Here is a 9,706-nt window from a genome sequence, read left to right on the forward strand (position 1 = left end):
GGCAGCGGTGGAGGAGCGGGGCTTAGACTGGCTGGTGAGCTTACTGGATGCAGGGGCCCCTGGCCCGGAGCACGTGGGAGCGGGTCCGGCACAGGCTGCAGGAGCGGAGGAAGCGGCGCCCGTTGTAGCAGCTGCAGCGCCGGGCAGAGGAAGAGGACGGAGCCCGGCTGCTGCTGGGAGCCGTGTGACAGAAGCAGCAGCGGGACGAAGCCCAGGGACAGAGCATGGCCGCAATGCCTCAGCGGTGGGGAGGCGTGGGACATAGGCAGTGGAGAGGAGAGAGCCGAGGCCACAGAGGGCTCGCGCCCCAGCGCGGCTGAGCCCTGATTTAACCCCTCAGCGTCGGCGCCGCATTGAGAGTCCCTCACGGGCCCCTCCGGGCCGGCTCCCAGTTTCCAATTCAGCAGGTGGGGAGCGCAGGCCCGGGAGGAATCTCACCAGGCGGGTCGGTGCAGCGTCTGGCTCCAGGTCCCGTGCCGCCAGGGGGGCGGGGCCTGGCACCGGACCGTCGGCGGAGAGAGCTGGAGCAGCGTGGGGTCGCTCGCCGGGAGAGGTGGTGGTCGGCGAGCAGCCTCACAGTTTTCTTTCAGTCCCACAGGACACGCGGCCCGTGGGAGCCAGTTCGAGCAGCAGAGGAGCGGCTGCGACTCCGGTGGCGCGACTGCAGCCAGATGAGGACCTCGAGTGCCAGCGCGGATCACCGTCTGACGAGGACTCGGATCCGCTGGAGGGAGGATCGGCGGCTGGTGGGACTACAGCCCCTACGCAGCCAGGTGAGCGAACACACTGGGACACACATATCGCAGTTAGCCGCGTTGCGCCAGCGGCAGATAGTGTGGGGGGGCGGACAGGGGGCGGGGGGGCGACGGTAGGCACACGGGGCGCAGCGAGCGAGTTGGGGTTAATGTTAGGGGGATTATTGGAGCTTTGGCGCAAGCAACAGTCTGGGCCAGGGCCGTCGCCGGTATCCGCCTGGACTTTACCGTCCAATGCGGTGAGTGGTCGCGATAGCGATACGGGGGGAGTTGGGACGGGATCGTCGGTAGGGCAGCAAACAGCTCCTGTCACGGTAGGCGTTCAGACAGAAAAGGAAGGGGACAGGATTCGCCTTGATGACAGAGCGAAGGGGGAGGTATATGTTTGCTTTGAGGGCCCCCTAGGTGCGCACTTGAAAAAGGAGGTTAGAGAAAAGATCTGGTGCGACGAGTACGTCGAGATCTTTTCCCTTCTCCCTTTAGAAAAATTTAATTTGGATAAAGGGAAAAGGACGGAATACAAGAAGGAGGAGGAAGAGAAACGTCGGTGGCGACTGATTCCACAGACTTTCTCTAATTGGATGCAAGCTTTCGCTATTCTGGCTAGCGTTATAGGGGAAAAGGCGCCGGAGAATTGTTCCGGCCTCTTTTGTTACCTCGATGCGATAGGTGAGGCGTATAGGGTGTATGGGGGCCAGACGTGGCTTAGGTATGACGAGCAGTTTCGTCAAAGAAAAGCGATCCGACCGTCTATTCGGTGGGATCAGAAAGACATAGGGCTGTGGTTGAGGGTAATGGCCCCAGTTAGGTTCGGGCAGCCCTTTCAGGGAGGGGCCGGGACGAGTAGCTCGGCCAGCGGTTCCCAGGGAGGAAGTCAGGGTGGACAGTCGGGGAGTCATAGGCTCGGATTGTGTTGGCAGTTTAACGACGGCCAATGCAAATTCGGAAATAGCTGCAGGTTCAAGCACGTTTGCTCCCTGTGTAACGCTACATCACACGGAGCAGCAAGGTGCTTTAAGAAAGGAAAAGGAAAGTTTTTCGGGGCAGCTGGAAAAAGGGATGACACCAGTGAAACTGGCAAAGATGGTGCCGTTTCTAAATAGGTACCCCGACCGAGAGAAGGCGAGTTTATTATTAGAAGGTTTTAGGGATGGTTTTAAAATTCCCATCCCAGTTCATAAGGTTCCTGTTACTACAAAAAATTTACCGTCGGCGCTCCGGTATTCGGCGGTGGTAACAGAGAAATTGCGTAAGGAGGTTCAGTTAGGACGGATGGCGGGGCCGTTTAGCTCCCCTCCGGTTACGGAGTTGGTAGTTTCTCCGCTTGGAGTAGTTCCTAAAAAAGAGCCAAATAGGTTCAGGCTCATACATCACTTGTCTTACCCGAAAGGGGCGTCAGTGAACGACGGTATCGACCCGGAAATATGTTCCGTGGTGTATACCTCTTTTGACGCCGCTACGAAATGGGTGCGCAAGTACGGGCAGGGGGCTAGGTTGGCTAAAGTGGACATTGAGTCCGCTTTTAGGTTACTCCCAGTGGCCCCAGAAAGTATTCGTTTGTTAGGCTGTTTTTGGGAAGGAAGTTACTTCGCGGATAGGTGTCTACCCATGGGCTGTTCTATTTCGTGCGCTTATTTTGAAGCGTTCAGCTCATTTTTAGAATGGGTAGTTAGGGATTGCACTGGGATTAGGTCGGTTATCCATTATTTGGATGACTTCCTATGCATAGGTCCGGCAAGTTCGCCACTTTGCGCAAACTTGCTGGGGTCCCTTCAATGGGTTACCGGTCAGTTCGGGGTGCCTTTGGCACCAGGGAAGACCGAAGGGCCCACAACGTGTTTGAAGTTTCTGGGCATTACCATTGACACTGAGGCAATGGAATGCAGGTTGCCCGAGGACAAAGTGGCGGAATTAAAGGCTGAAGTCAACAGGGCAAGGGTTGTCACAAAAGTTACGTTAAGAGAGCTGCAATCGTTGTTAGGCAAGCTCAATTTCGCCTGTCGCATTATGCCGATGGGTCGGATTTTCAGTAGGAGATTAGCATCAGCCACAGCAGGGGTTCGGTTACCCCACCATTTTATACGGCTGGGCAAAGGCCACAAGAAGGACCTGGCAGTATGGGCGGCGTTTTTAGAAAATTATAACGGAAGGTCAGTGATGATGGAGGAGGTGGTGGACAATTTCGATTTGGAATTGTTCAGTGACGCCGCAGGTAGTTCGGGTTTTGGAGCATACTTCCAAGGCCGGTGGTGCGCGTCAGGGTGGCCGAGCGAATGGTTTTCGTCGGGTTTGGTAAAAAACCTGGTGCTGCTTGAGCTATTCCCCATAATAGTAGCTGTTGAGCTATGGGGAGCTCAGTTTAGAGATAAAAGGGTGCGCTTTCACTGCGACAACCTGGGGGTGGTGCAGGCAATAAACAGATTGTCTGCATCATCCCCCCCAGTGGTAGCATTATTGCGCCACCTGGTGCTGCAGGCGTTGTTGCTGAATGCTTGGATTGGGGCTGTACACGTGCCAGGGGTAAGCAACTCAATAGCGGATGCTCTTTCTCGCTTTCAGTGAGAGCGATTCCGACGGTTGGCCCCAGGAGCAGAAGAAGAAGGGGTGTCTTGCCCGAGACACATATGGAGCGTGGTCAGCGAGCAGTGAGGCACCTGATAGGTGCCTCCTTGGCTCGGAACACATGGGCGGCTTACAAGGCAGCATGGGTAGAATGGGAGGAGTGGTTGAAGCAGTGGGGCAATGTACGGACAGACGAGGACGCGGCAGGGGCGTTGTTGGGGTGGCTGGCAAAAAGCGCGGAGGCTGGTTTGTCGGTGGCTACAGTTAACAAGTTTATGGGGGGGGTGGCGTTTGGCGCTAAGTTGAGGGGTGTAACGGATGTAACGAAGAACTTTGTAGTGAGGCAGGCGCTTAAAGGTTTTAGAAAGGGGCGCGGTAGTCCGGATCGCCCCGCATCCTAACTGGCTCCGAGAACTCCACCCCCCCCTCCAACTGCCGCTATGACAATCTACATATCACCTCCAAAGCGCCCCCCCCTCCCTCTCACTAAACTTTAACCCCTAGCTACTAACCAACGAGCGGGTGGGTGGGACTTCCTCGCTGTCTCCGTCTTCTTCTCTTCTGCTCCTTCTTCCTTCTGCTGCCGACTGAAACTCCTCCTCCTGCTTTTCCCGCACTTTCTAACTGCTCCCCCCTCCCTATTCTCACCCCCCCCACCTCTGCACTACTGTTAACCCCTAGCCTCCCCGTTAACCCTGTCATGTGCTGCCTACATATATACGCCTGCGGCTAATATTCCGGCGCTTCTTGACGCGGGTATCACGGAGTGAGCCTCTGTGACCTATTCCCCCACTTCCCTGTAACCCACCAAAACAATACGCTACTACTTCTAGCTTGGATAATTTTTGGCCACAGCGGCCATTTATTTAACTTTAAGTTTAACAATGGGTAAAAAACACAAGAATATACAACCCACCAAAAGGGGGAAGTCCCCGGAGCCTACAACCCCCTCTGTCGCCTCACTACAGGGAAAAGGATCTTCCGTACTGCCTCCCGCCGCTCTCCCACTATCCGACTCGGGAGACCGAAGATCCCTCCCGCTACCGCCCTCCCGTCGCGAGACCGCCGACTCGGGAGGCAACACACACACGGTTGCCCCTAGTCGCCCACCTCCCGACTCAGAGACCCGCTAGCCGTTCCTAGGCCAGCCGACTGGTCTCCGCAGGGACTACGGCCTGACAGAGCCGGGAGGCGACAGACCTACCACACACTGTAAATCAACAATGGGGCGGGAAGGGGGGACAAGCAGCCATCGGCCCTCCGCTCCCCCCCCCCCCCTCGCCCCGCATCCTAACTGGCTCCGAGAACTCCACCCCCCCCTCCAACTGCCACAGCCAGCATGGCATGACCACCTCATGCCTGCGCAGCCCCCCACAGAACCAATGCGCGTTCTATCCCCTCCTGTATGCCCTCTAACCAAAGATCTGTCCCAATCTCGTTGAGATGGACCCCGTCGCCTCTCCAATAATTTCCCGCCCCTTTCTCAAGATCAATATGCCGCACGGCGACTCCTCCATTCCGCACCACGAAACGAGACACCTCACGATTCACTTTGATCCTTGCCTTATCTATACCGCGCACCGAACGCACATTCCGCCAAACCTTACGAGGGACCATCTCGGACCAGACCAAGATCAAGCCCCGGTACATCTGCAACAACCGAAGCATATCATACCGTATGTCTCTGCCTAGCTCCCTGAACGGTCTACGCCCCAAGTCGTTGCCCCCGACGTGCAATACTAGAATGTCGGGCGTCCTGTCCAGGGAGACTAGGCGCTGTACATCCTGCAAAACCCGCGACCAGGCCATGCCCCGCACTCCTATCCAGCGAAGTACCGCCGCATCCTTACTCAGTCTAAGTTGCCTCCCATTAGGCCTAACCTTAGACCTCTCCCCCCCCAAAAAAACATACGAGTGGCCCATTATCCACACGAGTGCAGCACGCGGATCTGTAACAAAAAAAGAACAAAAACTAACCGTAAATAACGCCCCCACCATGTGCCCCCTACCCGCCCTTACAGCAAATGCGGTCTAATATACCGTCTGAACCTCTCCGACTTCCACCGACCGATTCCCATCACCGCCTGACTATCCATACCCCTCGCTGCCGCCTCTGTCGCCGCACCTATTCTAAACGAATGCGTTCCAAAACCTGACCCATCCAGTCCCAGAACAGCTATCGCTCTTTTAAACACCGCCTCAAACTGGAACCTTGATAAATAATGACCATCCTGATGCTGTAACAGGGGACCTACCCTGGCCCCTGCTAGAGAACAGTAGTTCTCCCAACAACTAACCGGGCACATGTTTTCCCCTGGAATACGCCCCAGCGACACCCGACGACCCCTTCCGACCTGATCCGTCTTAGAACGCCGAATGACTATCTCTAAACGTCCCTTTACAACTCTAGTGTCCTCGGCTTTCAACCCCCCCCCCCCCCCCTATCTTTTTGCTTGGGGAAACCAATTCCCCCACTCGTAACGCCCCGAAAAAGGCTAACGAAAAAGCGAACCTAAAAAGAGAATACTCAAACCCGTTCCCACAAACCTCCTGCAACGCGAACCCCAATTTTTGTAGTAACTCAAACGAAACCGGGCGACGCGTATCCGGACTACCGCGCCCCTTTCTAAAACCTTTAAGCGCCTGCCTCACTACAAAGTTCTTCGTTACATCCGTTACACCCCTCAACTTAGCGCCAAACGCCACCCCCCCCATAAACTTGTTAACTGTAGCCACCGACAAACCAGCCTCCGCGCTTTTTGCCAGCCACCCCAACAACGCCCCTGCCGCGTCCTCGTCTGTCCGTACATTGCCCCACTGCTTCAACCACTCCTCCCATTCTACCCATGCTGCCTTGTAAGCCGCCCATGTGTTCCGAGCCAAGGAGGCACCTATCAGGTGCCTCACTGCTCGCTGACCACGCTCCATATGTGTCTCGGGCAAGACACCCCTTCTTCTTCTGCTCCTGGGGCCAACCGTCGGAATCGCTCTCACTGAAAGCGAGAAAGAGCATCCGCTATTGAGTTGCTTACCCCTGGCACGTGTACAGCCCCAATCCAAGCATTCAGCGACAACGCCTGCAGCACCAGGTGGCGCAATAATGCTACCACTGGGGGGGGATGATGCAGACAATCTGTTTATTGCCTGCACCACCCCCAGGTTGTCGCAGTGAAAGCGCACCCTTTTATCTCTAAACTGAGCTCCCCATAGCTCAACAGCTACTATTATGGGGAATAGCTCAAGCAGCACCAGGTTTTTTACCAAACCCGACGAAAACCATTCGCTCGGCCACCCTGACGCGCACCACCGGCCTTGGAAGTATGCTCCAAAACCCGAACTACCTGCGGCGTCACTGAACAATTCCAAATCGAAATTGTCCACCACCTCCTCCATCATCACTGACCTTCCGTTATAATTTTCTAAAAACGCCGCCCATACTGCCAGGTCCTTCTTGTGGCCTTTGCCCAGCCGTATAAAATGGTGGGGTAACCGAACCCCTGCTGTGGCTGATGCTAATCTCCTACTGAAAATCCGACCCATCGGCATAATGCGACAGGCGAAATTGAGCTTGCCTAACAACGATTGCAGCTCTCTTAACGTAACTTTTGTGACAACCCTTGCCCTGTTGACTTCAGCCTTTAATTCCGCCACTTTGTCCTCGGGCAACCTGCATTCCATTGCCTCAGTGTCAATGGTAATGCCCAGAAACTTCAAACACGTTGTGGGCCCTTCGGTCTTCCCTGGTGCCAAAGGCACCCCGAACTGACCGGTAACCCATTGAAGGGACCCCAGCAAGTTTGCGCAAAGTGGCGAACTTGCCGGACCTATGCATAGGAAGTCATCCAAATAATGGATAACCGACCTAATCCCAGTGCAATCCCTAACTACCCATTCTAAAAATGAGCTGAACGCTTCAAAATAAGCGCACGAAATAGAACAGCCCATGGGTAGACACCTATCCGCGAAGTAACTTCCTTCCCAAAAACAGCCTAACAAACGAATACTTTCTGGGGCCACTGGGAGTAACCTAAAAGCGGACTCAATGTCCACTTTAGCCAACCTAGCCCCCTGCCCGTACTTGCGCACCCATTTCGTAGCGGCGTCAAAAGAGGTATACACCACGGAACATATTTCCGGGTCGATACCGTCGTTCACTGACGCCCCTTTCGGGTAAGACAAGTGATGTATGAGCCTGAACCTATTTGGCTCTTTTTTAGGAACTACTCCAAGCGGAGAAACTACCAACTCCGTAACCGGAGGGGAGCTAAACGGCCCCGCCATCCGTCCTAACTGAACCTCCTTACGCAATTTCTCTGTTACCACCGCCGAATACCGGAGCGCCGACGGTAAATTTTTTGTAGTAACAGGAACCTTATGAACTGGGATGGGAATTTTAAAACCATCCCTAAAACCTTCTAATAATAAACTCGCCTTCTCTCGGTCGGGGTACCTATTTAGAAACGGCACCATCTTTGCCAGTTTCACTGGTGTCATCCCTTTTTCCAGCTGCCCCGAAAAACTTTCCTTTTCCTTTCTTAAAGCACCTTGCTGCTCCGTGTGATGTAGCGTTACACAGGGAGCAAACGTGCTTGAACCTGCAGCTATTTCCGAATTTGCATTGGCCGTCGTTAAACTGCCAACACAATCCGAGCCTATGACTCCCCGACTGTCCACCCTGACTTCCTCCCTGGGAACCGCTGGCCGAGCTACTCGTCCCGGCCCCTCCCTGAAAGGGCTGCCCGAACCTAACTGGGGCCATTACCCTCAACCACAGCCCTATGTCTTTCTGATCCCACCGAATAGACGGTCGGATCGCTTTTCTTTGACGAAACTGCTCGTCATACCTAAGCCACGTCTGGCCCCCATACACCCTATACGCCTCACCTATCGCATCGAGGTAACAAAAGAGGCCGGAACAATTCTCCGGCGCCTTTTCCCCTATAACGCTAGCCAGAATAGCGAAAGCTTGCATCCAATTAGAGAAAGTCTGTGGAATCAGTCGCCACCGACGTTTCTCTTCCTCCTCCTTCTTGTATTCCGTCCTTTTCCCTTTATCCAAATTAAATTTTTCTAAAGGGAGAAGGGAAAAGATCTCGACGTACTCGTCGCGCCAGATCTTTTCTCTAACCTCCTTTTTCAAGTGCGCACCTAGGGGGCCCTCAAAGCAAACATATACCTCCCCCTTCGCTCTGTCATCAAGGCGAATCCTGTCCCCTTCCTTTTCTGTCTGAACGCCTACCGTGACAGGAGCTGTTTGCTGCCCTACCGACGATCCCGTCCCAACTCCCCCCGTATCGCTATCGCGACCACTCACCGCATTGGACGGTAAAGTCCAGGCGGATACCGGCGACGGCCCTGGCCCAGACTGTTGCTTGCGCCAAAGCTCCAATAATCCCCCTAACATTAACCCCAACTCGCTCGCTGCGCCCCGTGTGCCTACCGTCGCCCCCCCGCCCCCTGTCCGCCCCCCCACACTATCTGCCGCTGGCGCAACGCGGCTAACTGCGATATGTGTGTCCCAGTGTGTTCGCTCACCTGGCTGCGTAGGGGCTGTAGTCCCACCAGCCGCCGATCCTCCCTCCAGCGGATCCGAGTCCTCGTCAGACGGTGATCCGCGCTGGCACTCGAGGTCCTCATCTGGCTGCAGTCGCGCCACCGGAGTCGCAGCCGCTCCTCTGCTGCTCGAACTGGCTCCCACGGGCCGCGTGTCCTGTGGGACTGAAAGAAAACTGTGAGGCTGCTCGCCGACCACCACCTCTCCCGGCGAGCGACCCCACGCTGCTCCAGCTCTCTCCGCCGACGGTCCGGTGCCAGGCCCCGCCCCCCTGGCGGCACGGGACCTGGAGCCAGACGCTGCACCGACCCGCCTGGTGAGATTCCTCCCGGGCCTGCGCTCCCCACCTGCTGAATTGGAAACTGGGAGCCGGCCCGGAGGGGCCCGTGAGGGACTCTCAATGCGGCGCCGACGCTGAGGGGTTAAATCAGGGCTCAGCCGCGCTGGGGCGCGAGCCCTCTGTGGCCTCGGCTCTCTCCTCTCCACTGCCTATGTCCCGCGCCTCCCCACCGCTGAGGCATTGCGGCCATGCTCTGTCCCTGGGCTTCGTCCCGCTGCTGCTTCTGTCACACGGCTCCCAGCAGCAGCCGGGCTCCGTCCTCTTCCTCTGCCCGGCGCTGCAGCTGCTACAACGGGCGCCGCTTCCTCCGCTCCTGCAGCCTGTGCCGGACCCGCTCCCACGTGCTCCGGGCCAGGGGCCCCTGCATCCAGTAAGCTCACCAGCCAGTCTAAGCCCCGCTCCTCCACCGCTGCCCGGATCCTCTCCATGACGCCGTCCATACCGGTAAGTCGTCTTCTGGGCTCTTCCAGACGCTCCTTTTCGGGCTCTTCGGTG

The sequence above is a fragment of the Eleutherodactylus coqui genome, chromosome 8, assembly GCF_035609145.1.
Source record: "Eleutherodactylus coqui strain aEleCoq1 chromosome 8, aEleCoq1.hap1, whole genome shotgun sequence".
NCBI lineage: Eukaryota > Metazoa > Chordata > Amphibia > Anura > Eleutherodactylidae > Eleutherodactylus > Eleutherodactylus coqui.